General features: G+C 33.2%; 1 protein-coding gene across 16 annotated transcripts in view; it reads left to right on the top strand.

The window, feature by feature from the left end:
• GTDC1 (glycosyltransferase like domain containing 1) overlaps positions 1-26,923 on the top strand; it is a 564,348-nt gene that overhangs the window by 11,965 nt on the left and 525,460 nt on the right. For 12 of the 16 annotated variants that reach the window (XM_074302060.1, XM_074302050.1, XM_074302045.1 and 9 more), the window contains exons 2-3: positions 19,682-19,724; positions 25,181-25,255. The exons of 2 other annotated variants lie outside the window; for them this stretch is intronic. The gene's annotated coding sequence lies outside the window, so the exon portion shown is untranslated. Of the gene's footprint in view, positions 1-19,681; positions 19,725-25,180; positions 25,256-26,823; positions 26,918-26,923 lie in introns of those variants that run through there. 2 more of the 16 variants (XM_074302054.1, XM_074302055.1) reach the window with 2 other exon arrangements.

Genomic DNA, 26,923 nt, shown 5'->3' with positions numbered 1-26,923 from the left:
TTGGGCCTATATGTTTAATAGATAATGTTTACTCTATTGAGAGATCATTGGTATTGAGACCTTGTCATTTCAGAAGATATTTCCAGAGTAGGAGTTTTTAACTAGTATTTGTGATTTGGACCCCATTAGCAATCTGTGAAGAGCCCTTCTCTGAAAAATATTTTATTAAAAAAATGTAATTGAAGAAAATACTAAATTTCAGTTAGAGATAGGTGAAAATAAAGATTATTTTTTCTCATTCAAATTCTCAGATATCCTCCCTCCCCCCAAAATCTCTCCAAGGGAGTCCCTGGATTCCAAGTTAAGAGCCCTTGTTCTGAATTGTGTGACATATACCTATGTTACTAACAGGGTCTGTTCTTTAACTTGGAGAGCTAACTTTCAGAATTAAACAACCTCTAGTTGGGATTAAATGATTCTAATAAGTGTTTAGTGCTTAGTAGGTTATTACAATTGCATCAATTTGTTTTGTTCTCAAAAAGGACCAACGACATCATAGGGATTGATATCTTGACTTGGCACATGATTTAAGTGAGGCAGAACCTTACTCTCTCCAGACATCAAAATCTAGTAGCAACTCATAAGTTAAGACAACCTCCCAGTTGTATTTTTATGATGGTAAATTAGGGTCTGGTTAGTTAGTTATAGAATCAGAGGAGTTGTAATTTTCTAGAATCTGATAGTTTGCAGATGAGATTCTGGCTGATCATGGGGACACTATTGCAGTTTCATGACTATCATGAAGCTGTCTATAATATATTCATTAGGAGATAATAAAGGTAGACAATAGAGACTGTTCTCCAAGATTGAGGGTGATATGATAGATTAGCCTTGGCTTCTTTGCTATCATTAAGGGAACTACTGAGAAAGCCTTCCAAAATGAGAAATTTATGCTCCTGATGGTTTTTTTTTCCCCTCCTTTCTCTCTTTTCTCTGTTGATTTCTTCATTCTTTCTTCATCTCATCCTTATTTTGGCAATAATGTTAGCTTATTCTATTTCTCCATTGTGCCAAAATCTTTGGTCATGCCTTAAAGAAGCTTTTAGTTCTAATCTCCTTTTCTGTAGACACATTTTGAATGTTTCAGTATAGGAACATTTGGTGTAACTTGGTGCACAACTTGGTGGACGTTATTGAGAAATTGAGGAGGCTAACCTGCTTAAACCCACAAATTTCTGATCCACAGAGGAATTTTTGTCACTGATATGTGCCCATACTCACATGAAGTTTCCCTCTCATCTTTTTCTTTTTTCTCTTTTTCCTTCCCATCCTTTTTTAATGGCATTACATTTCATTGCCTATCTAATTGTTCACTCACATGTGTTCACCTTTGAAAACTGCAATAATCCTTTTATTATCTATAGGGGTGCTTAGACAATTGTCAATATTACTTTTCTTTTTTTTTTTCCCTTTGTCTTGGTTAACATCTATTTGAATCTATGATTCATCTCTTTCCTAATTATACTTCTGATCAGACTTTTATGTAATTATTAATTTTTTTTAGCCAATTAGGTCATACTGTTTGTATATTTGATATATTTTTCTTTAGAAAACTTCTCTTCATGACCTGAGCCACTATAATTCTAGTTTTATGTCAACAGCAGACCCATATTGCTAGGTGAAAGTCACAGTCCTGAACACAGGAGCACATTCAGGGTTCATTTCTTTTATGGATAGGCATGTGGGAATGTGAATCAGAAGATAAATCTGACATTCAGAGATGGTGAGAGAAGACATCCAGAATATGTCATTAGGAGAAATTCCAGGCTTACTTGTCTCTCCAAGCAGAGTTTCAAGCAGTGGGTAATTGAAGAAGTTCCAGATGGGTGGGCAATTGTTAGAAAAATTGATCAATAGATATTGGGTTCCATGCCATGAAGAGACTTTGATTTGAAGGTAGGAAATAATCAGTAAGGAACTTGTATACCATTGTATTTTCATAGTTCTTTGATTGCAAAGTGCTTTAGATATGTTAACTCATTTGGAATGTAGTCATTGGGAAGATTTGATCTGTTAGACATTCATTTATCTGATGAATGGGACTTAGTCACAGGTGAACCAGCGTTCAGAGTAGGACCAACACTGGATGCTAAGCCAGTGAGCTACCAACCCAAAATAGCTTATCTTCCTTTGCCCAGTATTGAACTCTGATTGTAAAAAGAACTAACTTTCAGAATTAGACAATCTCTAGTTGGAGTTAAGTGATCCCAGTGGAAAGTGCTCAGTGTCCAGTCCTTTGCTGTACTTTTATATTAGCTACTTTTGGATCATATTACAGGTAGTTGCACAGTGGATAGAGCCAGGGCCTTGGATTCAGGAACACCCAAATTCAAATTCTGTCCACTAGCTGCCTGCCTCTCTGCAGATTTCTTAATCTCTGTTTCCCTCAGTTTCCTATTTATAGAATAGAGATAATGATACCACCCATTTTGCAGGATTGTTGTGAGGCACAAATAAGTTGATATGTAAGCAATTTTGCAAACTTTAAAAGTGTCTATAAACACTCATATGATAATAATGAAATGATGTTGATATTGATATTGATGATTATATTTCTGTTGCTACTGCTACTTATTCTATTGGAATTGTGCTGCCATGCTACTTGTATTACTATTTTGTCTTATAGGTGTCTTATGATATCTAAAATTCAAGTTTTAAGTATGATAGCTGCCACAGGTCCAAACCTTTGGAAAATCATTAGCTGTACAGAAAAAGCTAAAACTTATTACTAAACGTATTCTTTCTCTGGAGCTACTAGTAGGTGAGATTTAAAAAAAAAAATGTCCGACCTGTTCCCCAGATAATTTGGAGTATAGCATTTTTAGAGCAGCAAGTCCAAATGTGATCCTAAGGACTTCATGATAAAATAAAAATGACTATTTTGTAATCGTTATGAAATGACACTGGTCATTAATTTGGGAATATCTAAGATATTTTCATTATTTAGTATATTGGGTCTTCCAGGTACACAATCCTTTTTATTAATGGCACTTGAGTTATGCTGACTACACAGTTTATAATTTATTTATCAACCTGAAGAATAAGTTTCTCTTATTTCAAAGAAAATACAATAAATACAAATAACTTTTAAAAATAGATAAATTAAGGGATTAGTAATTCTCATGTGAAAATTTTCACTGTAAAGATATTTTAAATTGTGTTTCACTTTTTAGCCAGTTTACAATTATTTATCCTTTTGTCTGTTCCATTCTAATTCTTTGGGGGAGGAGGGGGAACAACCAATAACAGCAATAACAGAAATATCTTTTGAGCAAGGATTTGATTTAAACCGAACCAAATCAGAATTAATCACACTAATTTTCTGATCATATAAATCTGTTGTTTCTTAATAAGGAGACATTACAAATTGAATCAAAATTTAAACAAAACAAAACAAAACAATCTAGGGAGCAAGTTTGAAGTAAAATGGCTCTTGTATAGTTTTTCAAATTACTGAATTAGAAAGAAAAATAATGAAGATATCTTCTAACCTGGATGAGTATTCCATTTAGTTTAAGCCCTTGCTTTATGCATAGTCTGCCGAGACAAGCATCAGAGATTTTGGTAACTGTATTATTAGGCCCCGGGCATGGCAAACCCCCTTCTTGGGGAACATGGTCTATCATAATACAGAGTGGAAAACATATTATGTTTTTAAGCTGCACAATACATTATCAAATTGAAAAAGATTCTTTTATTGCTTATGTGAAAACTCTCATTTGAGACATACATTTCTTGGTTTGCCAGGCTGCAGCTGCCATGTTGGCATGTTTTTGAATTAGAATACTGTGCAACTAACAAAGCTGTTCTCTGCAAAAGGATCTGAGGTTTCTGTAAGTGGAAGTTACACAATCTAATTGACAAGTAAGATTAGGGATCAGAATCATGAGATCACTTTATGTGGAACTGATTTCATTTCATGGTTTTTAAATTCTATTTTTGCATTTAAGCAGGACCTATAACAGGTGAGCTATGTAGTACATACTAAACCTTTTCAAAAAGGAGAAGAGTAATGTGTTTGCATCCTGAAACCTTTGTCTCCTAAAATTAAATGGTCTGTAGCCCATAAGTTGTTCATTTAAGTACTCTGTGTAATATTTGTGTGCATGCATGTACACACACATATATATGATTTGGGGGGAAATTAATACAACTATACCTTGCTGGGTATTTGTGGGTTATTGTGATTAGTATCTGTAGGAAGCTTAGATATTTTTTACACGAGAAAGTCTTTGAGGAAAGAACAGGTATCAAAATTTTTAAACTATGGGCATTATTATACCTTAAAAAATGAGGACATCTTTCCTTAGATGGGCAAACTTTTTAGCAGGAAATTCATTGTGGAACTCTGATTTCCTTTCTTGTGGAGCTTATCCTCTCCCTAGTTGTGCAACATGCAGAAAATCTTAAGGAGTTCATGAGTATTTTTATTCATCTGGCCTGATAGAAATGAATATAGTTAATATTTTGTCTCTAAAAAGTATATTTAAAAATGTAGTTGATATAAAATATAAGATATATTTCTTACATGTTTGTAATAAAATTGAACTTTTGTTGCTTGAAAATCAATAACTAGAATTAAGAATGGAAAGAAAGACAAAAATCAAGATTTGTTTTTTTGTATTAATGATCAAGAGGTGATGATTATTTCCATCCTTTTAGTTTTTCTTTCTTTCATGTTGCTTTTTGAGATCACAGGATTAATAAAATCTGCTTCTGATTTTTCATAAGAAAGGAAAGAAATTGTTCCCTAATGAACCCCTTTTCTATGTTCCCAGAGGGCAGGCCCTGGTTGATTCTACTAAGCTAGAAAAACTTCAGCTACTGACCAGGAAAGAGTCTGATTCTGCTATTTGAACAACAGCAAATCTAAGTAGAGAGAGAGGAGCTCAGTGCCAGAAAGTTGGCCCAATGTGATAGATATTTTTGGCCTTAGTGACCCCATGAAACTGATAGAATGCAAAATATTCTTCATGTCCCTGTATTTCCTTCTGCTTTCACAATGATGATGACAGAGTAGTTAGATTCACACATTTCTTAGTTAACAAACATTAACTGTTAGTACTCTCAATATACAGTTTTATAAAGTGATCAGTGAACAGATATATAGAGAAACTGAACATCCATATTGAGTGATGATTTTTCATTGTAAATGAAACTAGAGTTCCTAAAGGAGTTGAAGCTGAATGGGATATTGGTTTGCATGGTCTCTTCAAAAGGGCAAACAATAGAGATTATTTTGTCATTTTCCCTAAAGCATAGTAAACATCATTTTATGAGGTACATGACCATTTTACTGTGCAGTCCTGATGCATAGTGAGTGTGAAGAAATTAATTACTCAAATGCTTGCTAACCAATACTTGTTGTATAGAATAAAGAAATAGAGATTATCTATGAAAAACTTGTTGAAGACAGATAGGTATTATAATAAATAGATTATAGGCCTTGGAGTACAGAAGACCTGAGTTTCAAATCCTGCCTCATAGACATATTAGTTGTATGACCCAGAGCATGTCACTTATCGGGTCTCATCGCTGGTTCCCTCATCTGTTGTTATCGTTGTTCAATCATATCTGACTCTACATGATTCCATTTGGAGTTTTCTTAGCAAAGATACTACAGTGGTTTTGCCATTTCCTTCTCCAGCTCATTTTACAGATGAGGAAACTGAGGCAAGCAGGATTAAGTGACTTGCCCAGGGTCACACAGCTAGCAAATTTCAGATTTAAACTCATGAATCTGAGTCTTGACTCCAGGCTCTCTCTCTGCTTATCTTTACTGTACTACTTAGTATCCTTTTCTTCATTTGTAAAATGGACATGATAAAAGTATCTACCTCATAGAATTACTGTGAAAACCAAATGAGATAACATGTAAACTGCTTTGTAATTCTTAAAGTATTATATAAATACTAGTTGATATTTTTACTATTATTATTATTTTAAAAAGAAAAAATACAATAAAAATAGTTGACCTATAAAACTAACATATCCTTTGCTATTTCATGATCATCTTATATACACAGGTTCACAGCAGGGCATCAGAAGTTATATTGGAAAATATGATCAAGATCAGGGTTAAGAAATGAAAGATAACAAAGACTTGCAAACTGTTTAGAATACTTCTTTAGAGAAGTGAGTCAAAAGGTACCTGTATGTGGCTAACCCTGAACAACATCATAAATAATGAAATTGACTGTATCTTAACAGAAAGGAAATGACTGGATAATGATATGTGGGTCATGTCAGAATCAGCTGTCTTTACAGTAAGATTTTTGACCAGAGGAACGGTGAAAATCAACACTAAATTGGGACAAAGAATAAAGATTCAATTCTGCAAACTATTATGAAGTACTTACTCTGTCCACAGCACTGTATCATTCAATGAGGATACAAAACCAAAAATGAGCTCTCCTTTCCCTCCAAAATCTAGCATTTTATTGAAGGAGTTTAAAGATACAAAGAGAGTGGCACGTGGGGTGCCATAGCAAGCATATTGGATTTAGAAACAGGACCTGGGTTCAAAACTCTGTGCTTCTATTTAATACCTGTGTGGCTTTGGCAAGGTATTAACTCTCCAGGATTTCAGCTTCCTCCTCTGAAAAATGATAGCGTTAGACTACTATCTTTAAGACTTCCCAGCCCTATATTTATGACTTTTTTGTTTAAACAAACTGTTGTCACTGAAAATTTTTAGACATGGTATCTAAACAAAGCCATTTCTTAAAATTCAATGGAAATGAAATCATTGTAACCACAAGGAAAGCTCAGAAGCTCAGAAACTACCCCACACTAGACACTTGATTTCCTTGAAAGATGTGACAGACAAAGAAAATGCTGGTTAAGAGGTCATGTGTAAACCTTAAGAGAGGAGGAGATGGAAGTTTATAAGAACTGTCACCTGACAAAGAAAAAATGAACATTAAATTAAGGGAAGATGAGCTTATAGGGCATTTGATAATAAGATTCAGGAAAGTTAGTTCATTCGAAAAAAATTTGAATATAGGATTGTAAAGAGAATAGATATGAAATGGAAGAAATCTTCTGGTGTTTTGTTAGTGACTACTTTTCAATAGTTAAAATTATGGAGCCATCATATTTCTGTCTGCACAATGTATAGAGCACCAAGCCTGGAACCAGAAAAACCTGAGTTCAAATCTAGCCTCAAACATTTACTCACTGTGTGATCCTGGGCAAGTCACTTAACCTTGTTTGCCTTAAATTCCTCATCTGTGAAATGACTTAGAGAAGGAAATAGCAAACTACTCCAATATCTTTGCAAAGAAAACTCCAAATGAAATCATAAAGAGTCAGACAGGAGTAAAATGATGGAACAACTCAACTTTAAGATCCATTGTACTGTGTGAGAGGATCACAATAATGCTTAAGACATGAAGCTGGGAAGATCTGTTAGATCTTGAATAAAATACAGAAAATTTGCACCATAGTTGATAATTTTGTAAGATATCTCAAGTTGATGGAAGATTATTAAAGAATGGAAAAGATCACATACTATTACTTCTAAAGATAGTGACTAATAAACTACTTTCCTATCTATAAAATCTTTATAAGAATGATCTATCTGTACATTATAGTCATCCTGTATGAAACATAATGAAGAAACAAGTAGGATTTTTTTTAACAGTCAAATTTTTTTTTTCCTGCAGACTCTATGATCATTGATGCTCAACTTTATTATGAGTCATAGAAGGTATTAGGTCTCCTCCATTTAATTATTGATTTTAGAAAAATAAATTTGATTCATTACAGCTAAATATAATTTTCAGAGTTCTCTTCAAATAAGGTGCTCTACAATGTGAAGTTCATGCAAATGCACATATTTTAAAATTACAAAACCATAGCATATATGACCCATGACAGTCATTAACTATTTTAATGGTTGATAATGTTATATACATCCATATTTATGTCTGTTTTTTTCCTTAGTATTCAGATTTGATATGGTACTCTTAAATTATTTTTCAACTAGTGATGCACAAGAAATTCTCATCACTACTTACTGTTTAAACAATTAGGGAAGTTTTGAATATAGTAAATTCAGCATCCATATTCTGTGCCAACATGGATAGATTCTACTACAATTTGGTTACTAAAATCAGATTCAGTTTTGCTTATTAAAAATATTACTATATTAATTATATTTCTGCAAGAGTGATTGTTATATTAGTTGGTTAACCTTGACATTATCTAAAGTTTGTATATTAGCTGTGACATATGTCTATACTTATGTTTTCAGAATACTTTGTTAAATGAGTCATCATGTTCCTTTCTGCTTTGTTGAGAAATATTATCCGTATATGATATTTAGAAAAAAATCCAAGGCATATATTAAAAAAAAATAGCTGATTCCAAGCCAGAGCAGAAATATCATTGTAAAGTTTTTATTCTTACGTCTTATTTGCAAAGTTATAATGCTATCCTATAAATTGAAATCTATTTATATAAATCTTAGTCCTCCCTATAAGAGCAGTAGGAATCAGTTTTCCCACTAAATTCTCTCTTAACTTTTAGATCTGAATCATATTTGGCCTCTAAAATATAAAACATTTCCAGCAGGAACTTAATCCTTCCTTATCTTTCTTTCTTTCCTTTTTTCCCCATCTCAATGGGTTAAAGAATTGTTCATCCAGGAGGTATAATTTTTATAAATTGCTTTAGTTCATATATTCCGGGAGCGATTTTTAAGTTATGTGGCAAAGTGGGAAAATAATTTTATAAAATGAATACTTTATTGATCATTTACCTTTTTTTGAATATGAATATTGATTTTCATATTAGATGGTAAAGAGTTATGATGTATAATATATAACACTGAATTTGTAGTCCTAAGGCTTGCATTCAAATTCCTGTTCCATCATTATTTTATGATCTGGAATAGATCATAAAACTTTAATAACTTTACTTAGTTCTCTCATCTGTACAATAGGGAAAATATATTTTGAACTGTATGATACACTAGATTGTGAGGAAAGTGCTTTGTGAACCTGTGGGCATTATGTTAATTGTTGGATAAAACACATAAGTACATATAAAAGTAGATATATAATTTCTCTCTCTCTCTCTCTCTCTCTCTCTCTCTCTCTCTCTCTCTCTTTATTTATATATATATATATATATATATATATATATATGTATATATATATATACAGTTCATTTATGAATGATACTGTGCTTTAATAAGCTTAGAAAGTTATTTGCCTAAGGACTTTGTTGGTTATGAGCAACAAGACCAAACTAAAATTTAATCATATAATTTATGTGTTAATTAAGAGAAAAGGATGCTTTTTACATGGGATACTAAAAAGCATTTGGCAGTGCAATTAATTTTGTAACCAATGATTTTTTTTTTAAGCTTTACCAGGAATAAGAATGATATTAATGTCACTTTTAAATAGATACAGCTCCAGGAATGTGCCAGTTCACATTATCTTAAATACACACCTTATCTATCCATATTGCTTCTCTTTAGATGTGAAAGTAAAAATAAAGGTGTGAAGCTTCTAGCAGACTTACAAAAGATTTTTTGTACATCAGAAAACACATATAGAAATACTTCATTATTGTCAGTCTCAGGCCTTAATACATTAAAATCACTTGCATTTAATGTGTTCTTTTCCTAAAAGTAAAAAGATAAATTTACCAACAATCAAAATACTTTGAAAGTATGAATTAAAACTTTTTTATTCTTAAGGAAGACAGTAAAAGATTTAGGATATAGGGGAATTCATAGTAAAATTAGAGATAGAAGAAAAAAGAATGATATAGCTTGTTCATTTGGTGTTTTGGAATTCTGGATTAGTGAATTTTCTGTATAACTAAACTGTTCGCCCTTTAAGTATCAAAATGTCTTTTTTATTTCAACACTTCAATGGAATTGTTTTTTAAAAGCCCAATAACCATTTGATTATTCCAAAGCCCAACCTTAATTTTTGACTCAAGCTTAATACCCTAGTTTAGACTCTTATCACTTATCACTCTTATCAGACTCCTATGACTGGAGTAGACTTTTAATTAGGCTCTCTATTTTTAGGTTCTTTCCTTTTCAGTCAATGTTACCCCTCATTGTCAGGGCTACAGCTCACTGTGTAGCCATTGTTATACTAAGATTTGTCCACACTAAAGCAGCTCTCCCAATGATGAGGTTATTCCCAGTCAGGGAACCAAATGATGTTGTTAGTGGCAGTGCAGAGAGTTGTGGGAACCCCTCTTTGGTCAGTGCAGGTCCAACATGAAAGAATTCACAAACCCAAAATATTAGACTGGCAAAAGGTAGTTTATTGGTACTGAGAAGTCAGCTTCCTCAGTGGCAAGGTCCTGACAGAGAGATAAAGGTCCTATCAGAGAAATCCTGGCATATTCCCAAGACAAAGGTTTGACTCTGTTGCCTACTCACAATGCTAGGCTGTAGCTTTAGTGAGTGTGGTCTCATGCCATCTTTTCTATAAAGTTCATGTGAACTTTGAGATAGCTATTTTCTTCACTGCTTTTTCTTGTGAGGTTCAAAACAACATTCCAGATGGTTGAAGTTGTCAGAAATCTTAAGAGTTACTTTCATTTTCTCGTGGAATATTCAAAATAGACAGGGAGTATGTAATTTTTCACATTAAAGAGGCAGCTGGAGCAACTGTTAGGCCATGTCTGCCAGAAGCGGCTATTTTTTTATGCACGTATGCTTCACCTTAGCCAGGTGCTCCTAATTACCTGTTTCCTTCTGTAGAACCCAGACTATCCATAATGGAGTTAGTTCCTGTCTCAGCTGCTACCTTATAAAATCATTAAGATTGGGAGAGGAGATCTGCCTCAGTTATTGGAACTATGGCCTTAAATCTGATTTCTTCTGCCTCCCTGTGCTCTGTTCTTTTTGTGTGTCTCCCAGTTTTTGACTGGGGCTTTAGAACTTTAACCACTTGTTTTATTCCTATTGGTTTGTTTTGTGTTTTTGTATTTGTGCACTCCTGGTTTCTCTGCCTGTCACTTAGTCTATCACTTCTATAGACTTACTTGGGCTCTGACCCCTTAAACAGAACTGTGTACCTGGATTATTAGCTGCTCCAACCTTTGATACCTAGCTTGATTCTTAAAGCTTTGCCTTCTCATTCCCTGCCTACTTTTTATGTTGGGTTTTAATAAGTGTTCCCATTTGAGACTTGATCACCTTGTTCCAGACACCTAACTTTGCCTTGATAACTGCCTTCTGGTCTTTCTCATTCCCTAGCCTGGACCCCACTTTTAATTCAGCTTTTTTGTATCTGACTCTTCACCTGTATCCATAAGACTGCTACCACCCAAAACCTGGGATGAAACCACACATGGTACAGAAGAAGGCATGCTTAATCTGGACATAGAGGACATGGGTTCAAATTCTAGCTGTGACTACACTTATATCTTGTGTGAACTTGGATGCGTCTAAAATAAAGGGATTGGACTAGGTAACTCTAGCAGGTCTCTGCTAACTCTGAGACTGGTGCTACAACAGCATTCAGGACTATTGTTCAAGTGCTGGGACTTTTATAGAAGTTTCTCTGCAATAGATATTGTGTAAATGATAATGGAGATGGTGATGAGATTGGCGAAATCATTGCATTTACCTCTAGAATGTATCATTTCTTTTTTTCTTAGTTCTAATCGTTATTTCCTTGTGAAGTTTGCTGTCCATTGAATAAATTGTAAATGTAGGCTTATTCTGGAGGACAACATAACTAGTCTAAAAAATGAAACAGCCCCTGCTTTTAAGAAACATATACTTTCTCCTACCGGGTAAAGAGAAATCACTTAATGATGTAAATGGGATGACAACCTAGTGTTACTGATTAGCCTCATCAATCCCTTCTTTTCTGGCATAGTTTTAGAAGGAAAAGAAGGGGAAGAATGAAGAAGGGCAAGGGAAAAGGAATAAATATTTATATAGCACCTACTATGTGCCAGACACTGTGTTAAGTGCTTTATTTGATTCTCAGTCAATATTTATTAAGTACCTACTTTGTGTGAGGCACTGTGCCTCTTTGGGGGAAAAAATTTGTCTTTTGATTCTCATGACAATACAGTGAAGTAAGTGCTAATAATAATTCCATTTTAGAGATTTGAGAACTGAGGTGAAGTGACTTGCCTAAGATCACATAATTAATTAGTGTCTGAAGTTGCATTTAAACTCAGATATTCTTTACCTTATTCACTGTACTCTCAGCTGCTTCTAGGAAGATTCATATTTTATGTCTGATTTCTCTTTCGAGTTACTTTGAAGGTAAGCCATATAAGGCAGTCTCATTAACCAATCATTAAAACACCAGCTTGTGACTGAACCTTTTTCTTCCCCAATCTGTTTCACTCATAGTATAATTGAGCTTTAGGAGACCTCTTGCGGTTTCTTTAATAGCCTGTGCTTCCTTATTTCTGTACTACCTGGAACTTCTCCTTGCCACCTTCTCAATACTTGCTCCAGTTTGTCCAATTCCTACTCATCTTTGAAGACCCAGTTCAGATGTCATCCCTTCCATAAAGCCTTCCAAGATGGGGGCAGCTAGGTGGCGCGGTGGATAGAGCACTCAGCCTTGAATTCAGGAGGATCCGAGTTCAAATCTGGTCTCAGACATGTAACACTTCCCGGCTGTGTGACCCTGGGCTAGTCACTTAACTCCAGCCTCAGGGAAAAAAAAAAGCCTTCCAAGATTCCCGCTGGAAGCAATTTCTTGCTTGTATGCTCTGTACTCCTTTACAATGTTAATATTTTAGTTTTTGTGTACATATTTTCTTACCAAGCTATAAGCTTAAATGTCCTCTCTTCATGGCACCTCACAAAATACTTTGTATATGTCAAACAAATAAAATAATTTTTGAAATCAATGTTGTACTAAATGTTACAAATTCTTGGTTGTCTTCCTAGAAACTATACTTCCCTAAGAAATAGCTTTTTTAGGATCACTGTAAGGGTGGTTGAATTTCTATTTTGGATATTTCATTGTAAGAGAAAATGTATGTAAAGTACTGTGCAAACCTTAAAGTACAGAATAAATTTCAAATATTAAGAAAAGTTGATTCAAACATAAAATTTGTAAGTCAACTATCAAAGCAAGCATTGATACTATTGCCTTAAAGAAATCATAATGTGACTCAAATAAATTTTTAAAAAGATTTATGCATTGCCTTCCTCTGCTAGGTACGTTTTTTAGTGTTTTTGTTTGTTTGTTTTTAAGTTTCGTTCAATGTCTCAACATTTTAAGCTCTTAGATTCTTAAGTTGTATAAATGTGGCAACTATAATTTTTATCTTACTCAGTTACTGTTGTGCAGCCTAGTAACAGTTTTTTTGTTTACTTATGTCCACTGGAGGCTTTGTCTATTATTTGTCTCTTGAAAGACAACATGGTATTGTGGATCCAAACTTGGATTAAAAGGCTCTGAATCAAGTTCCACTTCAGATACTTGATAGCTATGTGATCCTGGACTAAATTTCTCTGGGTTTCAGTTCTTCATTTTTGAAATGAGAAGGTTGTACTAAATAGTCTCCAAGGTCTTTTCCTGTTCTAAATTTATTATCTTGGGGTTCACACGACCCAGTATTAAAAACGATTTAACATTAGCAAACACTTGTTGACAGTTTGTATGTCTTTTAGGCAAAGAAATGCAGATAGGTCTGTAGGGTCACTCTAATGCTAGAGAAATATGATTTTGTTTGTTACAGGATTACTTGGATAAGCTTGAGAGAGACAGAGACAGAGAGTGTGAGTATGAGTGTGTGAGTGAGTGAGTTTGTGTATGTATATGTTGGGGGTGGGTGGTAAAAGAGGAAGATAGGGTAGGTGGGTGGGGGTAGGTTTAAGATAAAGAAGAGACACTTTGCTTTATATTTTCTGAAGAATGATTTGAGATCTTTATCTCACAATAAAGCCTGTTTTCCCACGGGAGCAAGAACTAAGAACTGACCTGGATTCCTTTGCTGGAGAGTTGTTACAGCATGCTATCTCCTCCTTATCAGTTCCTTTGAGGATCAAATCTGCTCTGTCCTAGCATAAAGGCCTCACTGGCTTTGCCCCCTCTCTTCCTTCTTTCTCCTAAGTACTGGATTTAATGCCCTTGGGCGTTGGGGGATCCGGAAAGGCGTGGAATAAAAGATGGTACCAGAATTTCATGTTAAAGGAAGGGAGGGATTCAAATGAGGCAGAAGTAAGAAAGGGGAGTATCTTTCAGGCTTGGGGAATAGTAATAATGATTGTTGATTGATTTTATGATTAGTGTTCAGTGCCTTATGTTTGTATAGTGTCACATTTACAATCTCATTTGATCCTCACCTTGTCTTGGTGAAGTGGGCAAGGAATTTATTATAATCCTTGGTTTTATTGATGAGACAATTGAGGTTTGTGACTGTGACAGATTTAGGTGACTAATAAGGATTGGATAGAGAACCAAGTCTTCTGATTTCTGATTTTCATGATAATTCATAATTCTTTCTGCAGTTGTTGTTAGTCATGTCCAATTCTTCATGATCCCATTAGGATTTTTTAGACCAAGTTGCTGGAGTGGTTTGTCACTTCCTTCTCCAGTTCATTTTACTGATGAGGAAACAGGCAAAGAGGGTTAAGTGGCTTGCCCAGGGTCACACACAGCTAGTAAATAAGTGTTTGAGGCTAGATTTGAACTCAGGTTTTCTTAACTCCAGGCCTAGGCACCCTTAATTCTTTCTAATATATTGTAATTGTAACTAGGTTGAACATTCTAGCTGAGATTTTTCAAGTTGATATTTTATTGGTACCTTGAAAATGGTCATTTACTGATTTCTTTCCCTTTCCCCTCTCCAATTCATCCCTACCAACATTAACTGGGTTTCTTTATACCCAGGTAGAGGAGGATTGGTACAGAACGTTTACTGGTAACTTCAATTTTTGTGAACCTGGCTTTCATTTCTTAATTTTGACCCTGGAAACTGTAGGCATTTGGTAGTGGAAGTAAAACTAGAAACAGCTTCTCAGCACTATTTGGTGACCTTGACTGTTCATTCTAATTTAATTCGACAGATTGCAAAAGTGTCTAAACTACCCCTGGTTGTGATTTTCACACTTTTGGGAAGTAAATTAACTCTTTCAAACCATAAGGAGACTTTTGTGTTCTGAAGCAAGCAGTAATTTACAGAGTCATACCCTGGCTTGGAAGAGTAGCTACAGGTTCCCATGGTGCCTAATTGGCAACCAAGAGTCTATTTAGACCCTGAGAGAATCCAGCTTAATATGCTGAAAACTTCTTCTTGTAGCCTTGATTTACTTTAAAATAAATTATAGTTTAGCAAATAACTAACACCACTTAAACTTGTAATATATTATTTTACATTGAGAAATGCATTTCATTATTTTGTCTCAAATTGAAATGTAAAGATTGAGGCTTTTGAAAAGCCTCTGAGATTTCATGGTGATAATCTGTTTTTGGTTTTGTTTTTTATTTTTTTTTCTTACAAAGACTAAAGAATTGGTCTCAGCTTGGCCAAAATTGCCATTTTTCTTCTTATGTAATATATGGCCCTTTTGTAATAGATGATCAAAGTTAAATGCTTAATAATACAATATTGCTGATAATACAAATTTAAAGACATTGGGAAAGGAAATATATATTTTATGGTTCTTTTAAGAGGTATTATCAGGATCTTGTTGAATGGAATTTTAAAAAATGGTTTTGTATCATTTGGTCACTTAGGTACAGTAAATGACATTTTCATAGCATACTATAAACACTGTAATAGAAATTTTAATGTAGTAATAATAGTTTATGTAAAGAGTGCTGCAATTCACTATACTTGGGGTACCCAAATGTCATTTTCCTGGAGTGGTTTGCTGTGTATCAGTAAGTTATTTAGTCAACTGATTATTCTATTTAAGTTCATATTTGCTGATAGTCACTTGATAAAACTAATAAAATATATGTAGAATGTTGTCTTCTCATCCTGACAATGATAAAAGTATGCAGAAATCTATTCCTCTGATTTTTATTCCCAGCCTATAAAGAGAATTGCTCTCCTTTCTACATCTTTGTGTTGTTGATGATGATGGTTTTTTTCACTACAAAGATGAAGGTGATGATTGAATTCAAATTTGGGGCAAGTGATGACAGAAGTAAGCAAAGTGAAGGAGTGAGTTGGTTGAGATAAGAACTAAGCAAAAGGATCAGAATTGATGGGAGAAGCCTAACATTCAGGTGTGGAATGGAAACTTCCATTTCTGACCTCTACTCAAAATGAGCCAGAAAATATAGAGAGCTGAATAGGCAGGAACAAGGCAAGCGAAGTTTTTAATAAATTCTTCAGTGTTATACTTTTTTGAAAATTAAAAGCAAAATGAGAACACTTCTAAAATATAACAACACATAGACATATGAAATGCTTTTCTTAGGAATTTTATGCTTTTCTAACTTGTACTGAGAGCATCCTTAAGACTTGTTAGAAATTTAATTGAAATCTTTCCTGAATTAAGAACGCTACAAAGAAGTAAAATCTCAAAATTTTCTTTAAAAATCTTACTTTGCTATTGTTGATAGAATAATAAATTGAAATGCCACCTTTAAATGACCCTCTGGATTAGGTAACAGAAATTACTGAATGTTAGCAGGTAATTTATGCTTTTGGCTCTGTTCATTTTAATAACTTGTATGTGTTATATAGCTTTAAAATGAAGAACCAATAAAGAGAAGCAGTGCACTAATAAATAAGAAATAGCTGGTGTTGTCTTCAGCTTAGTTCATCAGTCTTTGGTCTTTTGTTTTGTTTTGGTTTTGATTTTTTTTTAATTATTAAAGCTTTTTATTTTCAAAACATATGCACGGATAATTTTTCAACATTGATCCTTGAATAGTCTTATGTTCCAAATTTTCCCCTCCTTCCTTTTACCTTCTCTCCTAGATAGCAAGTAATCCAATATATGTTATACATGTTAAAATATATGTTAAGTGCAATATATGTGAACATATTTGTACAATTGTCTTGCTGCATAAGAAACTTTCAGATCAAAAAGGAAAGAAAATGAGTTAGAAAACATGCAAACAAACAACAAAAAAAAGAGTGAGAATGTTATATTATGATTCACACTCAGTTTCCACAGCCCTCTCTCTGGGTGTAGATGGCTCTCTTCATCACAAGATCATTAAACTGGCCTCAATTATCTCATTGTTGGAAAGAGTCAAGTCCATCAGAATTGATCATCATGTAATATTGTTATTGCCCTATACAATGATCTCCTGAATCTCTTCATTTCATTAAGCATCTTTGGTTTTTCTTAAAGGAACAGGGATTTGACTTGAGATTTCATTGATACAGGGAAAAGTGTAGTGAGAAAATTCCCTCTACCATTGTAGGTTATCACTTTTTCTGCAATTGCTAATCTTAGAATTGCCTAGAGCATTGAGAAGTTAAATGATTTACCCAGCATTTCATAAGCAATGTTGTTCTTGATGAGACTCAGACCACGGGTCTTCCTGGCTCTGTGTTAGCTCCGAGTTGACTTTGCCATAATTTGTTTAGTGTTTCTAAACAAACTTAATATTTTTACGGGGGACACTTTTGTTGACTTTCATATCTTTCTTTGAACACAATTTTGCTTAATATTTTACATAATCTCATTATTCATCTCTCCATTCTAAAGTTTCCAAACTTTCTTTTCCCTTGTCATAAACAAAACTTCATCTGTACATAGTTTCCATTATTAACCCACAATTTAACTAGAGAATCATTTGTTTAGTCAGAATTTCAAAAGATGCTGAGAAATGATTTTCTGCATTTTAAAGCTGAAAAAGAATTCTACTTTTAAAATGCAATATAATATGAACACGTTAGCTGAGAAATTAAAGAAATGTTTTTGGATACTTCCTAGCCTAAAGAGATACTTTTTCTTTCTTTCTTTCTTTTATTTATTTATTTATTTTTGGTGATAATAGCTTTATTTTTCAAAATATATGCAAAGATTGGTTTTAGCATTCACCCTTGCATTTGAACCATTTGGAGTAAAGGAATAATTTTTATATTGTTTGTTTAATTGACTTATTTTCTACTATATCATTATTTATGAAAAAATGCAGATTTCATATGTCACATGATCAGATTGATTTTGTGTAGGAAATGCATTGCATTTGGTCAACAATATTAACAACTATTTTCCTTAAAGTTAAAAAAAAAAATCAGTGACCTGAGTATGTAACTTAATTTAAGAATTTTAATTACTTCTTTTCAATTTCTATATGGCTGTTAGAGTGTTATACTTCCATTCACTTATATGATGTCCATTTTTCTAGAAAAGCTTCAAGATTTTGAGAGGAAGATACTAGACTCCTCATTATTTTAAAGTTTTAAGTTTTTGATCTTATCTTAACCTGCAGCCACATCTTTCCTTTTTGGTAACATACAAGATGTTGATTTTATGTTTTGCCTAGAATGAACTGCAGTTGCTTCCATAGATAACTTTCCCCAGCATCTGTCACTGTTGTTAAATTCAGAAGAAATATGCTCATTGTTAGTTCCTCAGTTGAACTTTGAAGGACCCTATGAGGCATCTTATATACTCCAGTGACTTCATTTTATAGTTTGGGGCAAGATCCTTTCTCATTTACCTAGTTATACAACACATATTCTATTCAGATATAAATGGCTATATTCTATTTTTAAATTTAATTTTAATTTTTTATCAATTATATGTAAACTAATATTTTTAATATTTGTTTTAAAAAAAATTTGGAGTTCTAAATTATCTCTTCCTTCACTACCCCTCCTCTTTGAAAAGGCAAGCAATTTGATATAGATTATACATGTGTAATCATGTGCAACATTTCCATATATACCATGTTGCAAAAGAAAACAGATCCCCAAAAACCCCCAAGAATAAAGAAATTTTTAAAAATACGTTTCAATTTGCATTCATATACCATCAGTTCTTTCTCTGAAGCTGGTTAGCATTTTTTAGTTATTAGTCCTTTGTTTTGGATCATTGTATTTCTGAGGATAGCTAAGTTATTCACAGTTGATCATTATACAATATTGCTGTTACTACAGGTTTTCCTGGTTCTTCTCATTTCACTTTGCATGAAATCATATGTCTTCCAAGTTTTTTCTATCAATATCTCTCACTCATTATTTCTCATAGCACAATAGCATTCCATCACAGTCATATACCTCAACTTGTTATGCCATTCCCCCTTGTTATGCCAAAAGAATTTCCAATTCTTTTCTACCACAAAAAGAGCTGCAGTAAATATCTTTGTACACATAAGTCCTTTCCTTTTTCTTTTATCTCTTTGGGATTCAGACTTATTAGAGGTATTGCTGGGTTAAAAGTTCTGTGGCTTTTGGGGCATAATTCCAAATTGCTTTCTAGAATGGTTGGATTGGCACATAGTTCTACCAACAGTCCCCCTATTTTTCCATATCTCCTCAAACATTTGTCATTTTCCTTTTCTGTCATATTAGCCAATCTGGAGTTGTTTTTTCATATGACCATAGGTATAGTTTTGATTCTTTCATCTGAAAATTGCCTGTTCATACTAAGTAGCTATTCTTGAAACTTTCTAAAGAAAACAACTGTCACATTATTTAACATATTTTTGGGATACATGTTGGGGATACAATTGATGTATACCATATTAGCAGACCATAGAGCAGTCCGTTTACACATTGAAACCTTTTTTTTTTTTTTAAACAGATAAACTCCTTAAGGGAGCGTTGTTACTATGAATGTATTACACGTGAGTACTATGTATATATTCTCTCTCCACAACCTGGGCCTCTGAGAAACTGGGAACTTTTGTATTTTTAAAATTCTTTGCTGTTAATTCTTCCTTCTGGAAGAGGTCCAGTGATATTGGGAAAGTGATGTCTCAGGACTTGCAAGTAAATTATATTTAAGTGAGATAGGGTTATGCATTGCAATCTAGTGGGAAAACAGAAGTCAGGATCACTGTTACTGTCGTAGATGTGATGGGAGATCAATCTGACACTTAACAAATACTTGTAGATTGGTTGATAAATAAAAGTTGATAAAAAAAATGAAGAGGAGCAAACTTGAGCAGATATTTATAGTTTATGATTATTAAACAAGAGTAATCAATAGAAGAATAATTAGAAAGGTGTTAAGAAAACTAGAGAATATGGTGGCTCCAAAATCAAAGCTTTAAAACAAGAGTTCTTAATCTGGAGTATATGATTTTTTTTTTTTTTAAACATTTTGATAGCTTTATAATTGTCTTAATTTGTAGTAATAATCCTGTGTATTTTGTTTTATGCACTTAAAAACATTATTATCAGAAGGGGTCTATTAGCCATACTACAGAAAAGTTTAAGAATCCCTGCTGTAAAGATTACCTGGGAAGAAAAGGGAAAAGTGATCTGTAATAGGAAGAGCAGAAGATGAAACACAAAGAGGAGGCTGTTGGACTTGGTGACCATAGTGTGGAACTATAGGGAGCTTGAGGAAAGATATAGTAAAAGAACTGGCACCTTAGAAATTTTGTTCCCAGAATCAGAATCATACAGTTTGAGAGTTGGAAAGGATCTCAGTGAGTGGCTATCTAGTTTAAACCATATGCAAAAAAAAAAAAAATCCTCTGTACAAATGATTTTCTTGTCTTTACTTGAGTTTTTCATTGAGGGAGAACCTATTGCCTCTTGAGACACCTCATTCTACTTTTTGGATAGCTCTCATTGTTAGGAAATGATTTTTCCCCCCTAACATAAAAGCTAGATTTCCTTGACAACTCATGTCCATTGTTCATACTTCTGTATTCTGAGACCAAACAGAAAACAAATTTAATAATTGTTTCTGGTAACAGACCTTAAAATACTTGAAGATATTTATTGTGTTTTTCTTCCCTCCTCCCCTTTTTCTTTTCTGATAACTAGAACAGATTTTTTTTTTGACATTCTTTGATATGGACTCATTCCTCTACTGTCCTTCTACCTTCTCAAAGAAATGAGCAATAAAGTGACTCCTGAAAAATGGAGAGGGAAAAATCTAATTTATTTTCCAATATTTATTAGTTATCTGTGCATTTAATACATCTCCAACGTGAAGTTCACCTGAATTAGGGTGTGATTGAGTAATGCAAAGAATTTTAAAACATGGCCCCTGCTCTCAAAGAGTTTATGATCTTTTCTTGACCTTTCCCAAGTTATCACTGCCTATCTTTAAATTGTTGCTCCCATAACTGAACAGTAGAGGACTTGATAAAACTAAGTACAATTATAATATCTTTGTTAGTGAAGGGATCCAGACCCATGAAATTGCTTGTTTAGTTTAATATAGCAGCTTAATATAAGTAATGAATATACAGGTTGGTAATTCTACATAATTGAATAAGTGAAAAGCTTATTGGTAAGGGTGACAAACTGGTGTAGAATATTGAGAGAATGTCATTTCAAATAATAGCTACCAACCAATCTTCAGAGACCTATGGCAACACGAGATTCATTCCCATTACTTATTTCCCATAGTAAAATTTTAATTATGATATATTTCTAAACTTATTAAATTTATTATTTTTTTTAATGCCAGGGGTAGCTAGGTGACATAGTGGATTTAGCACTGGAATTATGGGGATCTGAATTCAAATCTGGATTAATAGTAGCTGTGTGACCTAGGCAAGTCACTTAACTTCGATTGCCAAGCCCCTTCCCCCAAGTCACATGACAGAAATTATTGGATTGCTTTCTTTGATGACATTTAGAATATTAAAAGGCACTCATTACATTTTTACTGCATAAAAATATTTCAGTAGCTTTGAAAATAGGAAGGAGATGTATTTTTTCTCCCATCTTTTGTAGTTTCCCTATTATGTACCAAGGAGCCTTGTAAACTCTTAAAAATTAATTGGATTGAATTGACTCTCAACTACTTAAAATTGTTAGCCAACCAAAAGTAACTGAGCCCAGAATATTTGTCAATGCAATCTTATCTAGAATTAGAATGACTTTAAATGAGGTAATATATGTTAAAGCTCTTTGTAAATTACAATGCGCAATGCAGTTGTAAAGTATTATAATTGTTATTATGAAGATCTGAATTTGAGTCCTGCCTTAGATACTGTGTGGCTCTGAGCAGACCACTTACCTTCCTGCTTCATTTCCTTGTCTGTAAAATGGGTATAAAATTATTATAACATAATAATTATTGTGAGGATCAAATAATATGTGTAAAATGCTTTGAAAACCTTAAATATTAATTATCGTTTTTATTGTTTTCCTGTGTTTGTAAAAAAAAGTATGGAAGCAAAAAATGGCTTAGTGTTGTTTCTTAAAGGTTAATTCAAGCTCATAAGCTTTAAAAGGTAAGAGTTTTATAGGGAGAGCTCTTAAATGCTTACATCTCTTGATTGTGGTTTGAAGTAAAGTATCAATAGGTTTTAATTTAAAGGATTTTGGTTCAAATCCTAATTTTGTTACTTGCTAGATTTGTGATCCTTGATGAGTCCTCAGTTTCCTTATCTGCAAAATGGAGGGCTTGCTTTAGATGAACTTTCTAAGGGCCCTTCCAGATGTAAATCTTATTTGATCAAGCCTGTGCATTCATATGCATATTATTTTATATAGAGATTAATTCTTATTTGATTAAAACATTGTAGTTTAATGAGTCATGTCTTCAAACCATATCCAATGTAAGCTACTCTTTCATGGTACCCATTACTCTTTTTCTCTGTATACGTTATCTTCATATGTCCTCCATTTGTTTACAAAGATTCTTAGAAAAGAAGAGATAGCTCAGCTTCAAGCTTATGACCATTGCTGGTGCCCTCCTGATGCTAGATTAGTAATACCATTTTTTCATGTTGATGATACAGAATTATAGACTATGTGTATCCATAGCTGCTCATATGGCCATACAGGCCTTGTTCAAATACCTAAAACCATTTAGTTCCTTTTAGAACTTTTTACTGTTCAAGAATTTCATGTACAATAGGGTAAAATGGCCAACTTATTAAAGCTTAAAAAAATCCTTGGAAATTTCATTGACTTGTAAATTTTGGCTGATCATATTAGCCAAATCATATGGACTATATATATATTACATATATATGTATATTATATATATATTATATTTTATATATATATATATATATATATATATATAATTAGCCAAAATCAAATGGACTATAGTCCATACTCTATAGATTGTTTGTTTGTTTGTTGTTGGACAAATAATTAGTGTTTTTTTTTTTGTTTGTTTTTTTGGTTTTTTTTTTAGTTCATACAAATTTTTTTTTTCCATTCAAAGAAAATTTGGGGGGGGAATGAGGAACTGGGTTACCATTCAAGGCAATTCCTATTTAGATCAGTATTATATATAATACAAATAAATGTTCCTTGTCTTTAGATATGCCTTGTTTTTTAGAGATTTTAAATGGAAATTTTTATTCCTCCAGGGAATTACTCAAGATTTTGTGTTGCAAAGAAGGTGCATTGATAGAAGGATTTTCCCCTCCAATAAATTTCTTATCACAATGAAATTATGCCTGTCCCCAAGTTTTACAAAGAAATGTGAAAATTAGAGATATTCGATGTAGGTTTTTTGTCATCTTTTAATGTATATTTGTAAGTTTAAGTTACTTACATGTCATAATTAGAGTATAGAGACTGAGTCTTTGCCCCCAGAGCACTGAAAATTATAGCGTACAAAAATTTAAAATAATGAATTAAATAAAAATATCAGAATTATCCCTGAGCCAAATGAGGCTTTGCAAAAGAATATTCATCTCCTCACAATGGGACCAGAACTATCAGATTTCTTTTGGACAGTGAAAATCTATGCTAGAAAAACTTCTTTTCTGAAAGCACAAGAAAAGATTATGGAATTTTAAATTTGATATCACTTAGATGTCAGTAATGTAGAAAAACTGTATTTAACACAGCAAGATTATCAAGATATCTTAAATCTGCTCTTTCTCTTCTGTGGGGTGAGGGGACTATCTCATGACTTATGTCCTGTAGTCCCTCTTACAATTTATTATTTTCACATAATGGATCTCAAAATTGATTTGAGAGTAGGTTTTATGTTGCTTTCCCCATGGACCAAAATTTCTAGTTACAGCTATATATGTCATATCATTAGGAATTCAATCTCTGACTGTCCTAGGAATATTTATTTCTTAGATTCAATATTCTTAGCTGTTTTCTTGAAAGAAGATATATAGAAAATCAAATGAATGCTTTTGAGAAATGATCCCTAAGGTTAAGTAATTCTGATAACCAGCAGTGCCATGCTTGATATTCTTAGAACTAGATTCAAGAGAAGTATAAGATATGGCTTCCCTGCCTGCAGGATAGTTATAGTTTAGCAAACAGAGGAGATATTTGTTCATTCATAAAATATCAATGATTTCTGTTCTCTACGAGTTTCATGCTTTAAGTAGAGAGATAAGGCATGAATAAAAATAAGGGGGGGGGGGAAGAAAGCAAAAATTACCTAAATACCTAGTATGTTTTAGATACTGTGCTAAGTATTTTAGAAATATCTCATTTGAATCTCTCAATAATCATGTGTTAGGTGTATTATTGTCCCTGTTTTATAGTTGAGGAAACTAAGAAGAACCTGAGATTAAATGACTTATCAAGGTTTACATGGTTAAATAAGTGTCTGAGGCTGGATTTGAACTCAGATCTTCTGACTCAAGGACTAGTACTCTATCTATTACATGACCAGCTAGAATAAATAGAAAAGGTATTATTCTACATTTGTAGAATATAGAATAATAAACTTTAAATATAGAAGGTAAATTAGGCTGTAAAGCAATATTTCCCAGTTCAGCATGGAATTTGCTCATTTTGTACAACTAGGTGACATAAACTAAACTTCTGTTAAGATTAGATATTTGCATATTAAAAAAAAACATATTTATTCCATCCTCCTACCCCATTAGGCCAGCATTTAAGGGAAATATTAAATAAGATATTACTGGTTTTTTCTTTTGTTTGTCTATCTGCCTTTCCTCCTCCCTAAGCATCACTTGTTTGGTCTTTAAATATATCGAGAGTGTGTGTCCTTTAGATTATCTGATTTTTTTGCTTTTGAAATCATTGCATTTTGTTTCTAGTATTGATGTATGGATTATATTACAGTGTTCCTGAGCAATAGTTGCAAAGCTTGCTACAAACAGATCCAGAGCCCAGCCTTAATATTTTGTTTTTCTTTTCTGGTTCTGGTTCATTTCAGGATATGGTACAACACCTAAGATTACTCCTTTCATGTCCAGGACAACTTTGAGAAAAAGGAATTCCTCACAGCAGGGTAAGGAAATGAGTGGTGTATAGTGTCCCAGAAGGCAAAGTTTCGTAGTGAAAATTTTTTTCTCATTGAAGTTACTTTAAAACTTAATGTTCCATTATTGGTGGTAATATATTCTTGAGTTTAGGCTAAAGTAATCTTTTTTCTTTTTCCTAGTAAGGAAACAGAATGGTAGTAGCAGAATAAAAAAAAAAGTACTATAAAATTTTCTATAGAGTAGTCCCCAAAGCTTCCATGGCAATGAACACTTCATTTTCCATGATAGTTGGGGGGGGGGGGGGAAGGAGAAAAAGCAAGTAAGGAAGGGGGAAGAGGGGAAAGAAGGAAGAAAAGAAGAAAGAATGATGGAAGGAATAAGAAAGGAAGGAAGGGAATAAGGATTTGAGGCTGAATTTGAATTTTAGAATTTCCAGACTCCAGGTTCAGCATTCTATTCCGTAACACCAAGTTTGCAGGGACTTATGCACTTTATATATAGTATCTCATTTATGCTTTATATATATAATTTTATAAATGAATCCAAGACTCTCCAAAGTTGAGTGGCTTGTACATAATTACAAGATTTTTGTCAAGGTGAGATTTCAATTTATATCTTCCTAACTCCATGTCCAGGTTTCTACTCACTACTTTGCCTCAATAATTACTCATTATCATAGTCATTTCTTTCATTTACCAAGTTTTTAAACTAGGGATGAGTTAGAATTGTCAAAACTTGATGTCAGTTAATTTGGATTTATTTCTAGTTCTTTAAAACTTGATATAGATTGACATTTTTATTATTTCCTATTTAATCTTCTGGTAGAGTTTCTGATAAACTATGAGATGACTGAAAGACAAGCAGTAAGAGGGAGAGTGAAACAGAATTCAGGGAAGAAGTTTGGCTTAGATAATCAACTGTAAATAATAAAATTGGTTATAGTAAAATAATTGTTAGTCTGACAGGGGTCTATTCTCCATGACACCCAATCAGCCATATATTCTTCAGGCCGTGCAGGTATCTTCCTATTTGGGGAGGTACCCATTCAATGTCTCCCAAAAAAACTGCCATACTGTGTATCATATCAAGTTGGTTGGGTAACGCCTCAGATTAATCTGCTCTGATAAACTTCCTTAGCAGCTCCTTTCTCCTTCACTTCCCCAAAATATTACCAGGAATACTAAATTAGGAAAATCTCTATATAAACACTGTAAGAGAAGCTCGGATACTCAAAAGAAAGGGAAAAAGTATAATGGAGTAGGAGTCTAGTTCCTAAAATACTATTTTTAAAAAAAAATTTCTCCTAAAAAAAAAATCACATAAAATACAAATAAGTTGCTTCATGTACAATTTTAGAGAGAATATTTAGCAGAGGTATTTGGCAAGAAAATATGTTCAAAACCACAAAAATATGCCATTTTAATGTGTGTATACATTCACACTCTTTATATTCTTAAGTTCTTTAGCTGTTTTGAGGGTCATTTCCCAGTGCTGCCATGACAAATAAATTCAAACCATTGACCAAACCTTAAGGTTTTAGAAAGGACATCCCATTTCTGAGTTCTTTTTTTTTTTTTTTTTTTTTCCTATTTAGATTAGATCCAGTGCAAATGAAAATGCACTCCATTTCTTGTAACAAGTTTCATTGTTAAGAGTTGAGCTCCATTCCTGATAGCTCCCCTTTTCAGGTAAAA

This window comes from Sminthopsis crassicaudata, chromosome 3 (genome assembly GCF_048593235.1).
Source record: "Sminthopsis crassicaudata isolate SCR6 chromosome 3, ASM4859323v1, whole genome shotgun sequence".
Taxonomy (NCBI): domain Eukaryota; kingdom Metazoa; phylum Chordata; class Mammalia; order Dasyuromorphia; family Dasyuridae; genus Sminthopsis; species Sminthopsis crassicaudata.
This window is presented reverse-complemented; position numbering and strand designations above follow the sequence as displayed.